General features: G+C 44.8%; 1 long non-coding RNA gene across 1 annotated transcript; it reads right to left on the reverse strand.

The window, feature by feature from the left end:
* Nucleotides 1–6965: 6965 nt before the first annotated feature.
* LOC144118758 (uncharacterized) lies at nucleotides 6966–19986 on the reverse strand. The gene is made up of 3 exons (XR_013312131.1): nucleotides 19190–19986; nucleotides 16200–16277; nucleotides 6966–7080 (listed from the first exon to the last, which is right to left on the reverse strand). It is a non-coding gene; the product is annotated as an uncharacterized LOC144118758 (long non-coding RNA).
* Between the last annotated feature and the right edge of the window lie 4281 nt (nucleotides 19987–24267).

Below are 24267 nucleotides of genomic sequence, written 5' to 3' on the forward strand. Positions count from 1 at the left end.
ATCTGGGAAACCGAAGCACAATAGAATGAAACCCTCTAAAGCCATTAAGGGCACAGGGTAAGTTAAAATTAGAAAAAAATCGTTTTTTTTTCTTTTGGAATTTTAGAAGTTCAATTCTTTCTACACATGTTCCATGATCGCACTTTCCTCAGAAAGCCATATTTACGGCTGAAAAACGCTTTTTCCGAAAACAATAGTGAGCGGCCACGCCCCCTTTCAGGATTAACGTCAATTTTTTCAACCAAAAAGTCCACCACCTGATTTCAAAACTTGTCTAAAATCAGCTACATATAAAAAATTGTCTGGCAACTATTGTACAGCTCCTCTTCTTTAGCCAAGACAATCCTGAGACGCTTTGCACGTTTTTTCCACGTTTCTGCAACCTTCATGCAGCTGCGTCCGAGTGCTCTCTCTTTCGATCAGTATTGTAAATTGTGCCGGTGTTGGTTGCTGCTGATAAGTTCAGATGCCCAGGGCAAAGAAGGCCTTCGTCAGGCGTGAATTTCACGGCAACCGCTACGCTCATCGTGAAAAAGCAAAAGGATGTCCACGACCGAATGAGATCCCGAACGCCGAACGCGCCAGCTCCTCGACATCGAAGCTTTCAAGATTTTCTCTGTGCTTCCAGGAAGAGGATGTGCTACAGAGCAGCAGCCAGTATGCCTTAATGGACATGGACGGCATTTGTGCCGCAATTACACAGATTTGTGTGTGCAGAGAGTGCGGTGGAAGTGTTGAGCTCATCGAAATTGTGACTAAACGGGTAGGTGTTGCAAGCGTTTACAGTTTGAACTGTGAAGTGTGTAGTGCCGCACAACGATTTGAGACGTCGAAGAAAACTACTTCTGGCCTCTATGAAGCCAACCTCAGGTTAGTGTATGCCTTGAGGTCCATTGGTAAGGGAATGGCTGCAGGAAATATACTCTGTGCTATGCTAAACCTTCCTAAGCCGCCGACTAAGTTTGCGAAATACAATCAAGAGCTTCTAGGTCACATCGAAGCTGCTGCTCAGGAGTCGATGAAAAGGGCAGCTGACGAAGCTGTGCAGCTGAATGAGGGGGATAAAGACATCGCAGTTGCTCTTGATGGAAGCTGGCAGAAGCGAGGCCATACTTCCAATAACGGCATAGTCGCTGCGACCAGTGTAGACTCTGGGAAAGTGCTGGATGTGGAGGTTTTGTCTAAACGTTGTCCAAAGTGCAGCATCAAGGGTACAAACAGTGACCCCCTTCATAGAGAGGTGTGCCAAACCAACTACCAAGGCACCAGCGGTGGAATGGAAGTCGCAGGAGCACTGAAAATTTTCGGCAGGAGTGAGGAGCTTCACGGCGTTCGATACGTCAAATACCTTGGGGATGGTGACAGCAAGGCTTTTATGGCTGTGAAGGCACAAATGCCATATGGTGATTCCGTTGAAATATCCAAGGTTGAGTGCATAGGGCACGTGCAAAAAAGGATGGGCACAAGGTTACGTAGGCTAAAAAAGGAAACAAAGCAGGAAAACTCTCTGATGGAAAGAGCCTCTCGGGCCGAGGCCGACTGACTGATGCAGTAATAGACAAGCTCCAGACGTACTATGGTTTGGCCATCAGAAGAAATGTAGGAAACCTGGATGAAATGCGAAAGGCCATTTGGGCAACCTTCTTCCACTTATCGGCCACAGACGATGACCCATGCCATGGACATTGCCCAAAGGGACCTGATACGTGGTGTGCCTTCAACAGAAGTCAGTCAGAGGGCAAGCCATTTTTCCACAAGGAGAGTTTGCCTGCATCTGTCTTGGAGGCTATCAAACCCGTTTATAGGGAGCTATCGAAGGCTGAGTTCCTAAAGAAGTGCCTGCATGGGCGAACTCAAAATGCAAATGAGTCGTTCAACCATGTTGTTTGGGAACGCGCGCCAAAGAATGTGTTTGTTAGGTTTCGGACCCTACGGATGGCAACACTGGATGCTGTTCTTTCATTTAATGATTGTAGCATCGCACGGGCCAACGTTTTGAAGGCGTGTGGATTGAACCCAGGGAGCAACACCATCAAGTGGCTGAGGGAAGCTGACCATAAGCGCATGTACTTTGCGGACCGAGCAACACGACAGCTTACAAAAGAGGCCCGACAGTCAAAACGACAAGCCGAAAAGCGAAAAAATGACGGCGACAGTGACTACAAAGCAGGGGACTATTAAACCAATTACTATGGAGGCGTTTCTGCGAATAAAAAATGGTTTTTCACATCTTTTTTATCTTTACGCTCTATTATCTCAAAACAGTGTTTTTTCTTACAAAGGTACCATTATTTCCAATTACTTTCAAGACAGACGGCTGATTTTTTTTTGCAATCATCTACATAAGTGTTTCCAACTACTGAACTAGAATTAAGCAATTTCACTGAGCAGTTATTCTGTTATGAATGTTGAAATGCGCAAAGAAAGGCCAGATTTGTGTACTACCGGAAAAAATTTTATTAAAAATCGAATTTTCAACACATTTCAAATATTCTAGTTCAGTAAAAAGAGCAGAAACTTTGGCAAACAATCATATATGTATTATTAGGCTACTGTTATTAGTTAGTGAGAAACATGTACCTCAACATGGCCTAAAATGCATGGGAAGTATAGGGCTTACCCTGTGCCCTTAAGCAAAGAAGGAGTGGGGGTCAGACAACAAGCCGTTTTCCAGTAGGGCACCATTCTGGCTACGGCCCGCACTATAGCCTGGCAAAGTGAGTTTTCCGGTTTGGGTCCCCTAAGGTCCTTGGCATCTTTTCGGCATAAATTGATGTGCAATCCATTATAGAGTGGGTGATGCAGGCTGTAGTTAGGAGCAGTGCTAGTTCGGCCCCGCCACAGCAAATGAGTGTGAGTCATCTTTAGACACACCTTGGGCACACCTTGCGTGTTCCGCTAGCTATTCTGTATTCCATGTCTTCAGCCGTCCCCTGAAGCAGTGTTGCCAGATAGGGCTATTTGTAGCCAAATTGGGCTACTGAAAATTTTTTTTGGCTCCTTTCAAACGATTAGGCTTTGTGGCTATTTCCGGGCTTTCATGCTCCCAGAAAATCTACATCTATACATGACAACTATAAAATTGGGAAACGCTTGAGCTCCGCCTTAAGAGTGAAAAGCGATAGCTTTCCGTCGTGGTCGAGCACCCGCTGATTTAGATGGGAAATGCATGCATGCATGCATGCATCCATGCATCCATGGATGGATGGATCGATGGATCGATGGATGGATGGATGGATGGATGGACGGACGGACGGACGGACGGATGGATGGATGGATGGATGGATGGATGGACGGACGGATGGATGGATGGACGGACGGACGGATGGATGGATGGATGGACTAATGAATGGATTGAATGGATGGATGGATGGACGGACGAATGGATGGACGCATGGATGGACGAATGGATGGATGGATGGCGGTCAGAGGCCCTCCAGAAGCAGCTAGTGGCAAAGCAGGAATTAACGTTACAAGACGCTGAAACAATGGCCCTTGCAGCTGAGGCTGCGGATAGTGGCGTAAAACGCATGATTAGACCGGCGACGACACCCGTGTTAAATGTACAGGCGCATCAGAAGGAAACTGCTGGACGAGAGGAGGGCTGCCACACATCAAGAATGCTCAAGGTGCGGTAGTACGAAACATAATGACGTATGTTGCTCCTGGTCTAACGCTCGTTGTTATCGCTGTGGACAACGGGGTCACCTCGCAAGGAAATGTAGAAGCCGCGGAGCTCGAGAACGAGGCACGGCGAGGACGGCGCAATCTAACGCCCTCTTGGGGACGGAAACCTCAGCAGACCAGGAACACGAAGCCGCCAACATTTGAACTTTGGTATCACAACAAACAGGCTGTCTGGAACCGCCGATCCGCCGAACATTTGCTTGGGACGGCGTGCAGCTAAGCATGGAAGTCGATACCTGGTCGCCCGTTTCTCTCAATCCGCGTCAACTGTACGATAAGCATCGCGGGCAATGGCCGAAGCTAAAACCGTCCAGCCTGAATTTATCCTCCTACACAGGACGCCTTCCAGTATTTGGGCAGCTTGAGCTCCAGGTTTGTCATAAAGGGGCGACAGTAAAATGTGCACTGACCGTGTTGGGCTGTGCGGGACCAAGCCTCTGCGGTCGCGATTTAATCAAGCAGCCGAACAGCGCAGCTGTTCCGGTGGTCCGTTTTGTCAAGGACTCAGCGTCAAGAAGCAAGCGAATCCAGCGTGAACAGCATATTCCATGACTACCACGACGTGTCCTCTGAGGAACTGGGACAAATCAAGGGTCCTCCAGCCAGCCTGCACATGAAGGAAGGCGCCGTACCCAAGTTCTGTAAGGTCAGACCCATTCCATACGCGCTACGCGAGCGTCACTTGAACTGGACCGTTTAGTATCTCTGGGCGTACTGTCACCGGTGGCACACTCTGAATGGGCAACGCCCATAGTCACAGTGCTTAAGACGGCGCAGTAAGGATCTGCGGTGATTTCAAGGCCACAGTAAATTCAGTGTGTGCAACTGAGCAATACCCATTGTCAATCACTGAGGATATGTTTGCCCAACTACACGATGGGGACTATTTCAGCACTCTGGATTTACGGGATGCCTACAGCCAAGTGGCGCTAGATGATGACGCTAAGAAACTTTGTGTCATTATTACGCCAAAAGGGCTATTTTGCTACAACCGGCTTCCTTTCGGGATAGCCTCTGCGCCCGCGATATTCCAAAGAAAAATGGATGAGGTTTTGGCTGGCCTTCCAGGAGCGCAGGCTTATCTGGACGATGTGCTCATTTCCGAAAGAGCGAGTGACGACGGTGAGGCTGAAAAACGTCTTGGAGCGCTTCCGAAAGCGTGGGGTAAAGCTAAGGTTCGATTAGTGCAAGTTGCGCAGCCCAGAAGTAACTTATCTAGGACATCGCATCGATCGCGATGGGCTTCATCCGACAGAGAAAAACCTTGACGCTATCATGCCGGCGCCCAGCCCATGTAATGTCGGCGAGCCACGCTCGTTTTTGGGTATGGTTACTTTTTACACGAGGTTTCTGCCGAACATGTTAACGACACTTACTCCTTTGAATCAACTGCTTGAAAAGAATGCACGCTGGCAATGGAAACAGCCTCAAGAGCTCGCATTTGATCGTGTCAAGCAAAACCTTAAAACAGCCAAGGTTCCCGTACATTTCGAGCCTTCGAAGGAATTTAAACTTGAATGTGACGCGTCTCCGTACGGTGTGGGAGCTGTTTTGTTTCACAAGACTGGTAACAATCACAGGCCCACCGGGTTCCGCTTGCGAACATTAACGCAGGCGGAGCACAAATATTCACAGCTCGAGCGAGAGGCACTGGCACTGGTATTCGGCGTCACGAAATTCCGTGACTACCTTCTAGGTCGGACATTTACCCTGGTGACTGACCATCAGCCATTGCTGGGCCTGCTGAGATCAGACAAGCATACGCCCACAATGGCCGCCGCACGGATACAACGTTGGGCGCTCCACATGGGCGCCTACCGGTACCGGCTACAGTACGCACCAGGACTGATGCTGAACGCTGACGCCCTATGCCGACTTTCGCAGCGTTCTCCGGAAGCTGACGACGACGGTGAGCCGCCCGAATATGTGCTGTCGCTGAACTAGCTGAATTATGGCGTTGTGACATCGCGTGAGCTGAAGGCATTAACGTCTTCTGACGCTGTCCTGGTCGAGGGTCAAACGGTGCATACTACATGGGTGGCCCAGGAACGCAAACGGAATGACCCGGGCCATACTGCCGTTTTTTGACCGTAAGCTCGAACTATCGATAGCACATGAACTAGTGTACTGGGTAATAGGGTCATAATACCGACCGAAGCTAGAGAGCGAGCGCTGAATCTTCTACATGAAACGCACCAGGGTTCACCGGCAATGAAATCTGTCGCACGTTCTTTGTTCTGGTGGCCAGGCCTCGACAGAAATATCGAAGAGCTGTCAGCTCAGTGCCAGAACTGTGTGCAAAAGCTGCCGATGCCAGCCGCGGCCACCTCCGTTAATTGGCCTGAAACAGGCGAATCGTGGTCCCGTATTCACATTGACTACGCGGGTCCGATCTGCAGAAAAATGATACTCGTAGTAGTCGACGCACATACCAAATGGCTCGAAGCAATACCTTTTGTCGCATGCTTCAATGCAGACTACCATTAACTGTCTGCGTGACATTTTCAGCAGGTTTGGAATACCCCGCACGATCATTTCTGACAACGGAACCCATGGCCTATGGGAAAAATACACTCTACAGGGCATGTTGGAACCCGACACCCGACATGATGGTGGATTATGGTGATGGGCAATGGTGTGTACCCACCATATTGTTGGGTAGTGAGTGCCCAGCATAGTGCTGGGTACTGTTGGGTGTAGGGTAATACACTGTTGACTGCCCAGCATAGTGTCGGGTGCTCGTGTGTGGCGGGTAACATGGCGGGCACAGTTGGATGGCCAGCATAGTACCAGGTACTGGTAGGTGCAAGGCATTATGGCGGTCATTGCTGAGTGCCTAGCATAGTACAATGTAGTATGCCGTGCATTGCTCAGGTGCAGCTATTATGGCAGGCATAAACAGAATATTGAGTGATGGCCATAACGAGCAAGCTGGGTAGCAGCATGACTGGCGTACGCATGGTACTACTGCTTTATACTGTGGCTCGGCATGCTCGACATCAGAAATTTGATGAAACAGCATGTGGAATGGGACTGAATAAAATATTACAGGTACCGGATATAATTATAATGAGAGACGCTGTCTAAACTCTATATGATGCATTACACCAAGATTAAGGAGCACATTCACTGCATGATGAGCAATAAACTGATGCACTGCAACCTGCAGAGCATAAATTATGGTGATGTAAAGGGAAAAATACGGCTGTCTCCTTGGCCTGTTTGCAAAAAGAGAAAAACAACCTGCTACCATCACAGGTTTATTTGTATGCATAGCTTGTACGGCACAGCCACTGGCTTACATAGAGCTGCTCAACGATACTTGTGCACTCATGCACAGCAATGCTCCTGGGACAGCATGGTGTGGAAAGGTCATCGATGTCTTGCCCAAGTCTGTAAAAAAGGAATGAGGATGCTCACCTACAGGAATGGCAGCAATACAAAAGTATTAATTTCTTGCCACATTATGAATCCTTCGAGCTGCAATTCAGTAAACTACCACAAGAAGTCATTCCCTCATACAGCCTCTGCAGTTAAGATGGGCATGTACTAATTAAGGATGCACTGAGGACTCCATCTAATTTTTTTTCCATGCAAAAACTCAGTCACGGACTTTGTGGCGCTTTCTGTCTACATTAATCGCATTTATTGCAGACAACCGAATTTAGAAATGGGACATTTTTCCCACTACTCAGTTTCCAGTTTTCATTTGTGAGGTCAAGACCAAAAAAGACTCCGTGATGACTGTTTTGAAGTGAATGGTGGTGCAGCGTACCTTCAAGCATATGCTCACAATAACTGCCATGAGAGCACCAGTTTGCTTGTGAAAACGACCACTGGTAGTGGTACCTGCATTTTATTACACACTGGCTTCAAAACCACTTTTCAGTGAAAGTAGGTTCTTTCAAATTAGAATGCAGGAATTTATCAATACAGGCCATCATCATCATCATCAGCCTGACTATGCCCACTGCTAGGCAAAGGCCTCCCCCATGTCCCTCCAATTAACCCTGTCCTTTGCCAGCTGCACCCACAGTATGCCTGCAAACTTCTTAATTTCATCCTTCCACCTAACTTTCGGCCGCCCCCTGCTTCACTTGCCTGCTCTTCGAATCCGCTCTGTTGCCCTACCAACATTTATTTATTGATTTCTTTATGTTACCCTTAAATGCCCTCTACAGGAGCAGCTAGGATACCTTTTAATATTGCATTAAACAGGAAAGATTAATAAACAGAATAAGCATAGCCAAAGGCAAGCAGGCCGCTACTCAGCCATTTGTACCTAGCACAAAAATATGAATATATGAATACTCTTCTCATCCAACCATTCGTAGTTCATCGAAATACAAAAATATGATTTCAATTCAGTTTTCAAATGGAACACTTGTCACAAAAAAATTTCCCTGCAAAGAGGTAGATATTCAAACAATAAACAGGATAGCAAACTGAAAATATGTGGTTACCTTTAAAATCCTTCAGACCCGAGAAAAGAACCTTTTGGCTGCAGTGCATACTTAAGTCTGACTAAGCGTAACTCTAGTACTGTACACAGAATATAAAAAATCTGATCAGGAAATCATTTATTTCTGCTTTAATTACTATGTAAGTATTCTACTTACGCACTATAAAAAGCATTCAACCATTAGCTCCTTAGCTTGAGCAAAGGTATACCCCAGTTAAGACGGTGAAATGAACTAGTTGGTAAGAATTCATATTCAAGTAATACAGCGCAAAAAAGACTAACACCGAGAGAATGTAAACCCAGTCCTGACTCGCAGTTTAATACACAACAGAAAATTATTTAAAACCTCAAGATATGCAGTGTGGGAAGGTGCGCAATCCAAAAAGGCCACAACAGGACACATGTTCGGCGTCACTGCTGTGCCAAAAATGTAGATTCCTTATATTTGTGAATGTAGAGACTGTTGATGCAATCACCTCCATTTCTCCTGATATGAAAGCCTCCTGACACTTCCCACATTAACTGATCCCAGTGAAGGAATATGAAGGAATAAAAATCTTAGTCCTATGCAACAAAATTTTTCTTTCATCCTTTCAACTGCGCCGTTGACACGAGGCGCAGTGCGCTGAAAGATATGAGCCTGTCAGCGTAACTAGATAAAAAATTCTCTTCCTGCTGCCCGCTGACACCACGGCGTCTGACTGATATAATATTGAAGACAAAACATTAGCACCTATAGCACCAACAATGGCAGGTAGCCTGTCTTGTGCCTGACACCAAACTCAAGCGGTATGCAATCCTTCTTGGTGCGAGAAACCACACATACTTTTACCTCTAACTCACATTGCCAAGGCCTTGAGATAGATTAATAAGGTAGTATCCTGAGCTGGTGTTTCCACTTGGCCTTGTATCCAACCTGCCCACACATATACAACCAGATCTTGTGAATAGCTGGTTATTGCTAAGTTTTTAGACTGAATGGCAATACCATATGATGGTGGCAAAATCTACTGAACATAGACTTGAAGTACAAGACATCTCCTCACCAACTTCGAATATGTCAACAAGAAACTCAGGATAGGCACTTTTGTCCTTGATTAGTAAGCCTAGCAAACACGCCATGCTTTCCCCTCCATAAGAGAGCATCAAGGAACTGCAGTCTCTTCGTCTGGCACTTTAACACTGAACTCCAATCCCATGCTTTCCTTTTTGAAGGCCTTACAAACATGAAGTAGTTGTAACTAAACACTTGTAAGGCAAGGCCTTGCGAACTGCGCTAAATGTTTTGGTGCACACACACAAAGAAAATATTACTCAGGATAGGAGCCACACCTAAGCCTGCCCAAACTTCTTTCTTCCACACATAAAGGCCCTTCTGTTCCCTCACAAACATAGAATCAAGGTGAAATTGCAAAACCTTGGAGACTGCATCAACAAAAATACCACAGTTGTGGTCAGAAGAGCTTTTGCACAAAGAAAAAGAAAGAAATGAGCTTGCATGCGTTCAAGAGTGGTTCCTCTTGCTTGCATGCGTTCAAGAGTGGTTTCCCTTGCTTGTGTAGACCAAAACATTGAGCGCAGTTATAAAGGCTTCGCCTTGCAGGTGTTTAAGTACAGACACTTACTTCATATTTGGAAGTTCTGCCAGCCAGCCTAGAGCCATAGTTGCAATGCAGCGGGTTATCAAAGAGCAAGGCTGGGGATTAGATTTCAGTGCTGAAGCACCACATGAAGGGATTCTGTAGTTCCTTGATGTATGGCCTTTGTCAAAAATCACAGCTTAGGGAGTTTGCTTCCAAGCTGCATAACGAGGGCCCTTGTAGCAACTTGGGAAGCCCTAGATTTCAGTGGTGTGAGGATGAGAGCTCCTCTTACCTTCATGAGGTTTAGAAACCTGGTGATAGGTAACGAGACACACATCATGGCCGAGAAGCAAACTTCTTGGGCTCAAAATTTTTGACAAAGGGTGCATGTATGCAGGTGAGACCAAAACACATTTGCTGGGTGTATCACCCGAGGTCAAACAAAAAGCAAACTTGTTTTGAGCTTCACGGCAGCATATTCAAAGGAGGTAAAGAGGGGTATTGTAGTCTCATGTTTGAAGTCAGGGCCCATGAGGCCTTGCCAATATCAGACTGCCTTTAGCTTTGGCCTTCAGCATTTTTGGTCTCTTTATGATGAAGCTGGCAAGCTCACACCTGTTACCGCATTGTGCCACGTTTGGACAGCAGAGGGAAAAGGATGAAAGCAAAAAAACACAGTAAGCCTTTGTTCCATAGTGCTAAGATTATAATCTGTCATCTGGACCAGTAACGTGGGAAGTGTGGACAATGTTTCATATAAGCAGAGGTGGAGATGACTGCATCAGCTTTGCCTCTGTGTACTTGTATGATAAAGGAATCTGCATGTCTGACTTGGTAATGTCAGTGTACACATGTCCAGCTGTGGTTTTTTGGTTTGTGTGCATGTTTTTTCCACAGTCTGTTTTTTGGCACAATGATTTCTACAAAAAAGCACAATTCTGAAATGTTGTAGGGAGCAGAAAACATCAACTTGACATCATATTTTGCCACCATGTATTCTAGAATCTTGCCAATACTCTCCTAAGGGGCAGAAACATGGAGGGTAACGAAAAGTGTTCAGCGTAAGTTTAGGACATGCAGTGAGCTATGGAAAGAAAAACAATACGTGTAACATTTAAGAGACCTGAAGCAGGCAGAACGGTGAGGGAAAAAATGCGGGTTATTGACATGCTACCGAAATCAAGAGGAAGAAATGGGCTTGGGCAGGGCATGTAATGTGAAATCAAGATAACTGCTTATCCTTAATGTTAACGGAGTGGATTCCAAGGGAAGGCAAGCATAGCAGGGGGTTCCAGAAAGTTAGGTTGGCAGATGAGAATCAGAAGTTTTCTGGGATACAGTGGCCACAGCTAGCAAAGGAAATATATGGGAGAGGCCTTTACCGTGCAGTGGGCATAGTCAGGCTGATTCAAGTTATGAAAGAATTTGCATAATTATGGTTGTATATGCACTTTGATCCAGTTCTCTGTTCAGTTTTTCTCACACTGTTGGTCACACTGTAAAACTGCTTTTACACCGTTTCTACCAATGCTCGCAAAAGAGGCAAAGGGAAGAATCCTGTTTTCTGTCTCGACTTGTATTTTACTCAGCTCTGCCTTTAGAGGGTATGAGCTTACGACACGGTCGTTTAACTGGACAAGACTGCGAAAAATAAATCGCCATGACTTCTTTCAATATTCTAGAAATATGAGCTCAACATATGCTCCTGTTTAAAGGAGCACTAAAGAGGATTCTGAGCTCACCTTTTTATGATGGGAACTCGGTCTACAGGCTGCAAGCTTTCTTAGAGATTTTGAATTGCCCTGTGGAGCTGATTTTCATATTACATCGGATGAAACGTCCTGTTTCCCACCTTTTTTGTTTCTTTAATTGACCAAGAGCAGGAGTCAGCCAATTTGAGGAGTGCCTTACAGTCAGTCACATGGTGGCTTGCCACTTGCCATCGGCGGTGTGATACGTATTAATACGGGGAATGATTTGTAAAAACAGACAGTCCACAGAGATTTTTATTTCTGTGGGCCTAATTGGCAGCTATGCTGTCTGCAACTGAAACTATTCCTAGAAACCTGAAAGCAAAGCAAAAGCAAGAGCCGCCTGTGACTGGCTGAAGGCACTCCCCGCGCTAGTTGACTCCTCCTAGTCACAGAGGTCAGTTAAAAAAAATGGTGGGAGCAAGGACATCTAATCCAATTTAACAGAGAAATTGGCTGCACAAGACAATAATTTGAAGTTTCCAAGAATGCTTGGACATGTAGATAGAGTTTTCATGGTAAAAATATGAGCACATAATCCTCTTTACTACACCTTTAAAGAACTGCATTGCATCTGAACATTTCAGACACTTTCCTTGCTGCACTTCCAAAGCACAGTGAACGTGAATAAATACTGAGACTTCAGGAACAATCAAGCAAAGTTGGCATCATTTAATTTAACAAACCATAAAACCAGTAAAAGATCATTTACATATCTCACCATTGTTAAAATCTGGACATCACATAAGGCAATTGCTAGCTCTTTTGTGAATGTTGCTATAGTCTGATACATACCAAGAGAGAAGCAGCAGATACCATTCAAAGGAGGCCCTCCAGCCGATGACGTCGAACGATTTTCCTTACACCATGGTTAATTTGCTTTCGTCTGGTTCCCCGTATGACGCCACCCTAGCAGGACTGAGGGGATTAAACACATTCTGAGAATAAGTCCTCGCCATTGTCTGGATGCAATCATTTGAGGGGCATTTGCCGCTTTGTTTTTGAATTTTACCTAACTATAAAAATTTCACGAAAGTTGTTACACCCGACCAAAAATCAAAACGTCAACCTTGCACAACAACAGGCTTTGAAATCTCTCCATTTTTTCACATTCACTATGCACCACTTTGGAAATTCCACAAGACGAGTGTCTCAGGGGTTTAAATTCAAGCTAGTCACTTGAATGGGTCATGTTACACCGATATGCCTAGAATAGCGACAGAAAGAGTGCATATTTATTTTCCGCATCCTTAACCTGTTGCACAGGTAAAGAACCTTCCTCCTGTAATTCTGCTGTAGTCAGCACCTAACAACTTTAGACAGAGCCAAGTAACAAAAAAGTCGAGAGCCTTCAAAAAGCAGGCTTCCCTTACTGCCTTTGCAGGCAGTGGCAAAAACAGAGCTGAAGCAGTAGTAGAAAGTTCCCAACAATGTGAAAGATGCTGAACACATAACTAGATCAAGTATGTGGCACTACCAAAAATAGTACACAAAATTTCTCTTAGCCTCCAAAAAAGTGGTGGCAAAATATGTTGAGCTAGTGTTTTCTTCAGCACCCCCTCCACCCATATACTTATTAAAGGTCAAGTTAAATGTTTTTAATTCTATCACTCCTCTTGCATTTTAGTTGAGGTTGCGATTACTTAAGGTGGAGATGCACATTTGTCATTGCTTGCCAATTGACAGACTTAAGTGTTTAACCATCTTCGAATTCCTTAAAACCATCACAGTTTATTACATTACTAAGGCAAATCTTATCCCAGCTTGTTTTTACGAAAAATAATTTCCATGCCAAAGCTGCCGTCTCAAGTTTCGAAACACGTGTAACAATAAATAAATAATAAACTCGAAAAAAGGTACAAAACTGCGATTTTTCAATTTTTGATGTAATTTTATGTTCTCAGAGTAATCATTACAACTATTTTCTGAGTTGCCTGGCAGACAAAGAAGCCAAAAAAATGTTTCAGTGATTAGAAACCGTAAGCAGTCAGAAAAAAATTTCCTAATTTAAGTAAAGTAGCTTTTTGTGCCATATGAAGCTGTGAATTCATTGTGAGGTGATACTAGTAAAAATATGAAAGGTAGTTAGCAGCACATTACCATTGAATGCAATTTATTCTGGAGAGTGATTGAAGTAATTTTTGTATTAGGCGAGAAAACACTGTTGAAAGCTGAGCACCGATGCCAAACCCCAACGTTGCTCTGTGCCTGCTCTTTACTGCAGTGCTCACTAGAGCCGGTTGCAAACCAAATATAAGCAGTGCTGCAAGGTGCTCCAAATGGATGTTCCTATGTTTGTGGGTTGAAAGGCCTGGTGGCATGTTCATCCATGTTTTAACACTTGAAACAATTGGGTCACTGATTACAATGTAATTTCAGCATGAGCAGTTGAAGCACCACTGGCTGTTTCACACGTAGAGAGAAACGGAGTGTGATACCGCCACGCTTTGAGAACCGCTGCTGCCAAGAGCCGGCTAGAATGGACGCATATTTATTGTGCATGTACCTTTGCCATCAATTCTCCCCAGCTGTTGGCAGCTGTGCTTTGCGAAGCACAGCAGCCATCCACTCCCAGTTTTCCCTTAAGTGGGAAAGAGCCTGCACATGAAGACGATGTGACGAAACACTACTGTTCTTTCCAAGGTGCTCTTTTAAACCACTTAGTGAGTTCAATTTGTTTTGAATCAATTCAAGGAAGCAGAAGACAGCACCATCATTTCATAGTGCTTCTTGCTTCTGCGCAATGAGGAGCGTGGCTGCAGTGGTCTTTGGTCCGCATCTCCAGTTACCACGAGGGTTGATTTGATGCTTCTGCTAAGTGGCCATTTAATTTTTATTTTTTGTAACCGTGCCCTTGAGTAGACCTCTGTACTCTAGAAGCTGAAAGCATTCAGGCCCAGCACACCACCTGCAGCACTGCTTAAACCTACACTTGCAGCTGGCTCCAGCATGCACTGTACTGGGGAGCAGGCAGGGAGCAATACCACAGTAGGGCATTGATGCTTTTTAGAACAAAAATTACTCGAATTAAACTTGTGATAATAAATGCGACTGAATAGTATTGTGTAGCTTACTACCTTTCTTATGCTTACCAGGACCACATCATTTTGCAACTGACAGCTGAATATGCCGCAGAAAGCAACTTTTTTCCAATTTAGAATTTTTTCTGGCACGACTTAGGTTTTCTCATCGCTGAAACGTTTTATAGGCTGCTTTGCCATTCATACAACTTCTGTGAGACCATAAAATTTGGTAAGTAATTTAAAAAACGGATAGCTTTCCACCTTTTCCGTTTAAAAATAACGAAACATGAAACAAATTAATTTCAAATTTTTGTAAGTGATAGCATATAGTCTAGTCTAAAAAAATTGATAGTCATGCGTTCTTTATTAAGCCAAATGAAAAGTGATAGTGCATGCATGTGGTACTTCAGATATCTTTAGTGCATTCACCTTTCCACTGTGCAGAAAACATATAAGATCATGCACCTGCATAGTGCTTCACATGTTTATTATGTGCATGAGTGCATATCTGTGCAAGCATATACTAAAAATAAAAAAAACACTTTGCAATTTCATAATGCCCGCTGCCAGCCCAAAGTAGCTGATTCGATGGCTGAATTGAGAAAGAAGCTGCTTCCCCAGCTGCATAGCAAGCATACACACCATGATGTAGTTCTGAGCTTTGCGGTTCTGATTTTGCTGTGTACAATGGCTGCACACAGCCAGAGTGCACAGAATGCCCAGCGAAAGCTTCAGCGCTGATGTTTGCAGCTAACCTTTCTTTCAGTTATCGCTTTTGCGCTGTTTTAACTACGAGACCCTTCGCACTGTCGGCTATGCTCGCCATGCTGCCTTCTTCGCATTTCGATGGTAATGGCCCCATATGGCAATATAGCGTTCCTCCAGAAAGCTTACGAGTACGCCACTCGCTATCACGGCTCAAATCTACAATGGGCGTTACGTGTTTCTCCCTTTTCTTACACGTATATCTATGAGTGTTGTTTTCTGGTTAAAAGTACATAAGTGCTTTCATGTGATCCTACCTTACCAGTCTAGCCTGACTTAGTACTTCCCTTTAGTGCCCCTTTAAGATGGGGCCACAGCACAATTTTTTGGCAAAAACAAGCTTCGATAATGATTCTTCTAGTAAAAGAATAAACTATATGCATTTCTAAATAAAAGAATAAACTATATGCATTTTTTTAAAGGAAATCGAAGATGCTGGAACAAAATCTGGGTAAGATGGCTTGGAATGACCCAATTTCAAGTTTATAAACTAAAATACACCATCACAAACTTATTCAGTTTTGTCACATGTCAGCTGCACAAAAAACATGCACAGACGTCTCATCAACCGGTGTCTGCTGAAATTGCTATTTTTGTGTTGTGTACCCAGATATCTCATCCAATCCACTAGATACATCATGATACTTATGTGAGCACACTTATCAGTTGTGTTATAGGCAGCACCTTTCCCACAGAATGATGTATGAAGTCTTCAGCATACTTTTCTGTGAATACATCACAGTGAAGGGATAAGGAAAGGCAGCTGCTCTACAACACAATAATGCATAAATGATCATGAACCACAGGTCTTTTCTTCTCCAACTGCACCAATAACCCAAAGTGTCATTAAAAACTAGGTGCTCTTTGAATGACACGAGAAAGTTTTACTGGCTGAAATGAAACAGTTATGGTATTAGTGTGGCCACACCTGGATGTGCAGGTAAAGCAGTCAGACCCCATGACACGGCACAGCTGTGCAACAAGCCGGCAGTGATATCCTTGCTCTCTGCAGGAAGAAAATGAGAAAAGAACATCATCATAAAAATCAGAAGCATTCAAAGCAAATAAAAAAACTATAGACAATATACCACATGCAAAATGGTTTTGGGGTGGTTGGTTCAGCATATTCCGAAACAGCGCTTGAAGAGACAGACAGAAGGATGAGAAGCACTACACACATTGCACTGAATTAACAGAATTTTATTCATTAAGCATTACAATATACACAGTGCAGAAAAAAGAGCCAACAATCAGTCCCGTCACAAGCTCCATCATTATTCTCATCTTTCCCCTTCCAGAAATACCCTTTGTTTCACTAGAAGCGATAGCAATGCACTGCTCACACATGTCTCTTTATAATCAAAGATTTTATGCAATACACTGATAGCTGACTGAAACCGAGATGAAAAAGCACAGGAAATTATTGAGCGTAAAACAATGTTTGATTGTAAAGACACATGCATAAGTAGCACCTCCCTATCACTACTAGCAGAAGAGGCATTTTTGGAAGAGGGAAGATGAGGGTAACGATGGAACGTGACAGGACTGATTGTTGACTGTTTTATCTGCATTGAACATATACAAAATGCTTCATGAATAAAATTTAGTTGCCAGTTCAACATAGCGTGTGCGTCATCATTCAGTCCACATCTTCCAGCATTGCTCAGAATAATATATACCAAAGCTGAAGTACATCCAGCACACGAGGTTTTCCTCTTGGGTTGGCCCATACAAAAACTGCAACTTTTTTTTGCTTTTCATTGAAACATTCAACACACTGACCGCTCTCGCTACGCCAGGTAGCCTGCAGACTGTCTTTAGCCATTTATAAGGTGCAAGCTGCACGCATGTCTCACTATGGCCGGTATCGAGGGGAACGTGTGCTCTATTTCTTATGGCCTGTGCAAAGGGGTCTGCTTCTGCCTCTTGGCACATCGTGGTGGGGTCGCCACTGCCCCACCGCTGCATTCGCCATTCACGCGGGAGAAGGTGCGTTCGCTCCCAGTTTGGTCCACGTCATTCGTAAACATCAGGCCCATATGTTTCATCCTTTGCACTGTATGCAAATACTGTGAATCAGACCCCTTTCCTTTGTTTTGCCATGTGAGAAATCTGAAACGAATTAATGTTTGTGCATGCTTGCCTTCAGTCCGACTGTGCATGATAGCGTGTATTCTTCAAGCACAAATGTCAACCGTTCTACACTTTATATTGCACCAAAAGTCAAGACTCTCAGCCTATGTAGTTCATCTTCTGGCAGGTCTGCATCAGTGTGCAGAATGATGTGCCTTGTGGAGCATTAGCATGACAATTTTCAAAGTGTAAAGAATTATGCAGCATTAATATAGCTCCTGAAATTTCAAGCACAGCTGCTTTAGCTTTGCAAAACAGTGGCATTAGCAAGAATTTATGCTGCACCCAAGCAAAGTGCATCATATAATTCGTGAATGGAATGGGCACTGAAAAACCCCAAGACTGGCAACAGGAGCACAGTGCGATGACAGCACGTTGCACACACTTAACGTCCAAGAGGCATAGATCTGCTCCTCTTGGAAAGGCATTTTGAAGTTTGCCGGTGTCTCATGACTGTCCATTCCCCCAGATGACAATGCATAAATTAGTTGTTGAAAATATCTGCCAGCACGAGCTAACTGCCAGCAAGTCAAAGTTCGGAACTGCGCTTTGAATAAAATAAGCCTTCGCTAGCAAACAGACTTATCTAAGAGGCAATGACAGTCAGTGTGACACAGTGTATTCTGCATTTGTACAGCCTCCTCATTGCTTTTGATAAACCTCTCAAGAACATGAACTTTCCTCATATCATTAAGGAAACGAAGATACACCCAAAAAGATTATTCTTCTCAACCTAGCGTAGGTAAATTAAAGCACTGTGCAATGTTTTATGCTAGTTGCCTTAGCTTAAGGTGTAAGGAGCTGAAAATTAAGGTTTGTGATACTGACATGTTAATACGTTTCTGAATTTAAAAAAAATAGAGGGCAGTGAACATTCAACCGCACGCACGGCTGGCCATAATCTCAGCCCTTCTTTTATAAATATGTTTAAATGAAATATTTTATTGGTAGCGTCTTCAAGGTATGCTGCAAGTTAAATGTATACGTCGACAGCAAAATAGGGCGCTCTTTATTATTGCTTAAACAATTCATCGGACATCATTTCTGAAATTGCAATACTCAGTACATGTCACTATCTGTGCCAGCACACACAACTTGTACTGTTGCTTTCTGGTGATGTTAGGCAGACAAGAATGCCTACAAGCAAACTTACGCTTAACCCAAAAACTGCTCACTGGGAAAACTGATGTCCTCATACATCTAGCAGTTCGGCGGCAGCAATAATAACACCAACACTACAATTTTTCCCGACACTTGCTAACACATTAGTCATTAGTATTCCTTTGAGGTATCGATACAAGTCCCTCGTTTAAGGAAGTTGGGAGGTATATGGGGGTAAAATAATCCAGAACACGTGAAAAGTGATAGAGTAATTAAGTATTATATATATTGCCCCGCAATATTTATTTGACAGTCAAATGTTAGTGCATGTGAGTCTGACTACGCTCTACAAGTATCGTCTCAAGCCAGCAGCCAATAATGGTGGTACAGGATTTACCACTCGCACGTTGCGGACACTTTTGCCCTCGATGGTACATTTTTATGAGGTGAGCTCAAAGCTCACTGAGTTTTCCTTCTCTTCCCCTTAATATTAAGCATCATTTAATCATGGACCATGAGACATGCAAGAAAATCATCAGAGTACTTCCTTCTGGATGAGGAATGAGTGATTCCTGCTTTTAAATATTTTCACCAAGCACATTTTGTGATGAATCTGTGCACATGTGGGCTGTACTGAAGACGTACAGGCCCAGCATGGTTTTTTAATTTCGGTGTTGCACTCACCATAAACCAGTGGCTGACAGCGCGAACCAAGTGAATGCCACCCACCACCGCAGGTGCAGGCAGGGAGCAAGCGTTTGGGTCTTCACGCCTCTAGCAACAGCAGACGGAGTAACTTCTGGAGGAAAACTCCCATTGCTTCTGCGGTGATTGTTAAGGCCGCAGGAAAGAGTGAAGTGGTCCCCTTGACACAAGCTTGGCCTGATATGCATACAAATGGCAAAAGTGCATTCCGAATGGTTCTGAAAATCCAATGACATCTTTTTCAAGCCATTTTGACCACACGTTTTGTAGAATAGTGAACACATTTGCACCAATGACTTCGTTTCTTTAAAAAGACCTCAAATGCAATGCCTATGTTTTATCTACATATAAGAACACTTGTAGTATATTTGAAGATTGCTTCGAGGCAGTTTACTGATGGAAAAGGCTGAAATGGTCAACAATTTTTCCAAATTTATTTCCCTACCAGTGCGGGCCACATCAAACTGAACACCTGTAACCCTTATTGCCGTACTTCATGTCTACCCCTCATGTAATAATACCCTGTAATAGGGCCTTTAAGTATGAATATATAAATAAACAAGTAAATACCCATGCTTGTAAATACACGCAGAACACCAGGGGGACCATTACCAAAAGAGAAAAACATTCTGGGTGGTTTGTTTTATTGTTAGGTAGTAATGAGCACGTAAAATATGCTATGTAATGTATCATATTCGTTTGCCGGCACTTGAAGCAAAAGGAACGCGAATCCCCGAATCCTACAAAGGGTTCAACATTTTTCACATACTGTAATGGCTGAAATGCAATTCATTTAAACCAGCATGATGATCCAATGACTACTGAAATACAAAAGCTTATTTAAATGCTGTCCTGAAACAAGCCATAAAATAACACTGTCGGAATTCAAGCGCTCCTTTTCATTCCATCGAACTCACAAAGTTTACTTTTACGAGGAGGCAAGATCCGTGCTGTAGGCTCCAAAGTGGATGCAGACGAGCCACATGCAACGAGCCATGATCCACCTGCGAACACTCGTTACTAGAGAGCATAGTGATATAAGAAATGAAAGAATGTGTCAAAACATTGATTCCCCTCAGTTATGAATAGAGAAAAAGAGAAAAATAGGATATTTAATGCAATCAGCTCCCCTAAAATTGCAGTCTGTCAACACAAGTACTTCTGTTATGACAACTGCCAAAACCTGTTAAAGCACCAAGTAAACTCCAGAGAAATAAAGGCAGCACACACAAAATGCGAGTATGTGTGAAAGGATTCAGCAGGCATTAATTACGCATTGTAGCACGCAACAGACGTGACGCCCTTTATATTCCAACCAAAATTTACAGGAGCAAAAAGACGCAGAAACACAAAAAGCTTGACAAATGAGTGTTCAATTTTTAACAGTGATTAGCAAATGGTAGACAGACGCGCTGAAGCTTCTCCACATACTAAATGCCTGTAAAGAGAAGCCCATTCCTGTATATTATGGCATTCCTTTTGTGAAAAGAACCACACAGGAGAACTGAATGGACATGCTCCGAATTATAATGCATCTTTTCAGCTAATGATAAGGATTGCAAGCGAATAACTCGCCGAGTTGCACAATCGCAGCATTTGAAAGCTGGCCTGCAAGTACTCTCGTTGCCGCTTACTTTTGCACTGAGAAATTTTACATTGTGATAAATAGGCGCACTAAAGTTTCCGTTCAACGGATTCACTACAGGCACGTAGCATATATTATAATCGGCGACAGCTTTCTGTGGCTGCGAAGGAGAAAATACGAGCGCGAAACGCCGGCTGTCACGCATGCTCTCACGAACCAACGACGCAAACTTGTGAGCCGGCGGTGAGAGCTCGTAGCTTCCGCTGCATAGTCACTCCTTCAGAGGCAACTTCACAGAAAGCTGCGTCCAAGTCTAGACAGATTATTCATACCTTGAAAACTCCGTTCGTGACGAAGTCACCGGCACCGAACCATTGGCGCAAACATCGGCACAAGACCTGCTACACAATGAGCACATTCTATCACATAAGAAGCACATTAACAACGTCCATGCACTGCGATTTCAAAACAGACTGTACACCGACTTCTTTGCGACGACCTAGAACAAAGGGGACAATGACTGGAAGAAGCTTCGTCGGCTGCCACTGACCCTGTTTGCCAGAAACGGCGCGTTTACAGCGGTACGCGAACCTACACTCTTTTGTGGTTACATACGTGCACGAGCCACACTACAATGCAGGACGGTACTGCACAAAACACTGAAAACCCATCCTCGTTACACCCGCGCAAACAACGGCGCACGCCTTAATAGACGGGAAAATAACATCGACGGTATAGTGACGGAGGTGACGAAATCCACTGGCTGGCCTGGCCCTCTGCCGGGCAAAAACGCGATGCTGAGTTTCAGTTTCGGTGTTTTGCGACACGACTGGTATTTCTTCACGACGGGCACAGGGAAAGTTTACTCACAAACATTTGCTGGTATTCTACCACTTTGGAGGGCGCAAAATTGCCAGAAGCTACTAATATCGCGAGGAAGAGCTAACGATGAAACGATATTTTTATACTTGGATGGCGGTTCAGAATTAATGCTTGAGGAAACAGTGTCTTGATAGATCCGCAACACGCATTGACGCGGTACAAATTCTGTCCACTATTTCGCTTGCCTGCGGATGTCTCCGTCTTCTCTCTCTCTTTTTTGGGGGGAGGGGTCTGCGATGCATCTATTGGGATGTTTAGTGCATTACACAGTTTCTTAGCGGCAGTCCCTACGTTATAAAGACGAGCCGTCGTTCGAAATTGTTTTCGTCAGCCGCAAGTAGAGATAGTGTAGAAGTCAGCGTCGAAGTGGTAGTATAAAGACCGCAATTCCTCGTATGCAGTCAACTCGCGCGTGCTACGCAGATATCCAGCTCGCGCGCAGCAGCTTCAGATTTGATGGCCTTGCCAAATACACGATCGCTAGCTGCCCTGGCTCAATGTGTGCCGGCTTACCTGCCAGTCGGAATTTAACACGACAAACCACCGCTATGGGTTCCCGCATGCCCAGTATCGTTTGTTCTGTGCCCACCTAACCTCCCAACAATTTCTGCTCCCAGCATCAAATGTGTTCACATGGCCACCATCGTGTCCGACATGCCCAGTTAGCTTCACAACAATTGCCCGGCATTGCCAGCACGTTCCAGTATGAAAGTCTTTCTTCCCGGCATGCCCGGTACTTTCGCGATCATGTCCATTATGAATGCCAGCATAAATCATGCTGGTTTTTCCGGATACTGGCGTAATACGCATGATTAGACCGGCGACGACACCCGTCTTAAAAGTACAGGCGCATCAGAAGGAAACTCTGCTGGACGAGAGGAGGGCTGCCGCACATCAAGAATGCTCAAGGTGCTGTAGTACGAAACATAATGACGAATGTTGCTCCTGGTCTAACGCTCGTTGTTATCGCTGTGGACAACGGGGTCACCTCGCAAGGAAATGTAGAAGCCGCGGAGCTCGAGAACAAGGCACGGCGAGGACGGCGCAATCTAACGCCCTCTTGGGGCGGAAACCTCAGCAGACCAGGAACACGAAGCCGCCCACATTTGGACTTTGGTATCACAACGAACAGGCTGTCTGGAACCGCCGATCCGCCGAACATTTGCTTGGGACGGCGTGCAGCTGAGCATGGAAGTCGATACCGGGTCGCCCGTTTGTGTCATTCCGCGTCAACTGTACGATAAGCATCGCGGGCAATGGCCGAAGCTAAAACCGTCCAGCCTGAATTTATCCTCCTACACAGGACGCCTTCCAGTATTTGGGCAGCTTGAGCTCCAGGTTTGTCATAAAGGGGCGACAGTAAAGTGTGCACTGACCGTGTTGGGCTGTGCGGGACGAAGCCTCTGCGGTCGCGATTTAATCAAGCAGCCGAACAGCGCAGCTGTTCCGGTGGTCCGTTTTGTCAAGGACTCAGCGTCAAGAAGCAAGCGAATCCAGCGTGAACAGCATATTCCATGACTACCACGACGTGTCCTCCGAGGAACTGGGACTAATCAAGGGTCCTCCAGCCAGCCTGCACATGAACGAAGGCACCGTATCCAAGTTTAGTAAGGCCAGACCCATTCTATACGCGCTATGCGAGCGAGTGTCACTTGAACTGGACCGTTTAGTATCTCTGGGCGTACTGTCGCCGGTGGCACACTCTGAATGGGCAACGCCCATAGTAACAGTGCTTAAGACGGCGCAGTAAGGATCTGCGGCGATTTCAAGGCCACAGTAAATTCAGCGTGTGCAACTGAGCAATACCCATTGTCAATCACTGAGGATATGTTTGCCCAACTACACGATGGGGACTATTTCGGCACTCTGGATTTACGGGATGCATACAGCCAAGTGGCGCTAGATGACGCTAAGAAACTTTGTGTCATTATTACGCCAAAAGGGCTATTTTGCTACAACAGGCTTCCTTTCGGGATAGCCTCTGCGCCCGCGATATTCCAAAGAAAAATGGATGAGGTTTTGGCTGGCCTTCCAGGAGCGCAGGCTTATCTGGACGATATGCTCATTTCCGAAAGAGCGAGTGACGACGGTGAGGTTGAAAAACGTCTTGGAGCGCTTCCGAGAGCGTGGGGTAAAGCTAATGTTCGATAAGTGCAAGTTGCGCAGCCCAGCAGTAACTTATCTAGGACATCGCATCGATCGCGATGGGCTTCATCCGACAGAGAAAAACCTTGACGCTACCATGCCGGCACCCAGCCCATGTAATGTCGGCGAGCTACGTTCGTTTTTGGGTATTGTTACTTTTTACGCGAGGTTTCTGCCGAATATGTCCACCACACTTGCTCCATTGCATCAACTTCTTGAAAAGAATGCACGCTGGCAATGGAAACAGCCTCAAGAGCTCGCATTTGACCGTGTCAAGCAAAACCTTAAAACAGCCAAGGTTCTCGTAAATTTTGACCCTTCGAAGGAATTTAAACTTGAATGTGACGCGTCCGTACGGTGTGGGAACTGTTTTGTTTCACAACACTGGTAACGATCACAGGCCCATCGGGTTCCGCTCGCGAACATTAACGCAGGCGGAGCGCAA

This window comes from Amblyomma americanum, chromosome 2 (assembly GCF_052857255.1).
Source record: "Amblyomma americanum isolate KBUSLIRL-KWMA chromosome 2, ASM5285725v1, whole genome shotgun sequence".
Taxonomy (NCBI): domain Eukaryota; kingdom Metazoa; phylum Arthropoda; class Arachnida; order Ixodida; family Ixodidae; genus Amblyomma; species Amblyomma americanum.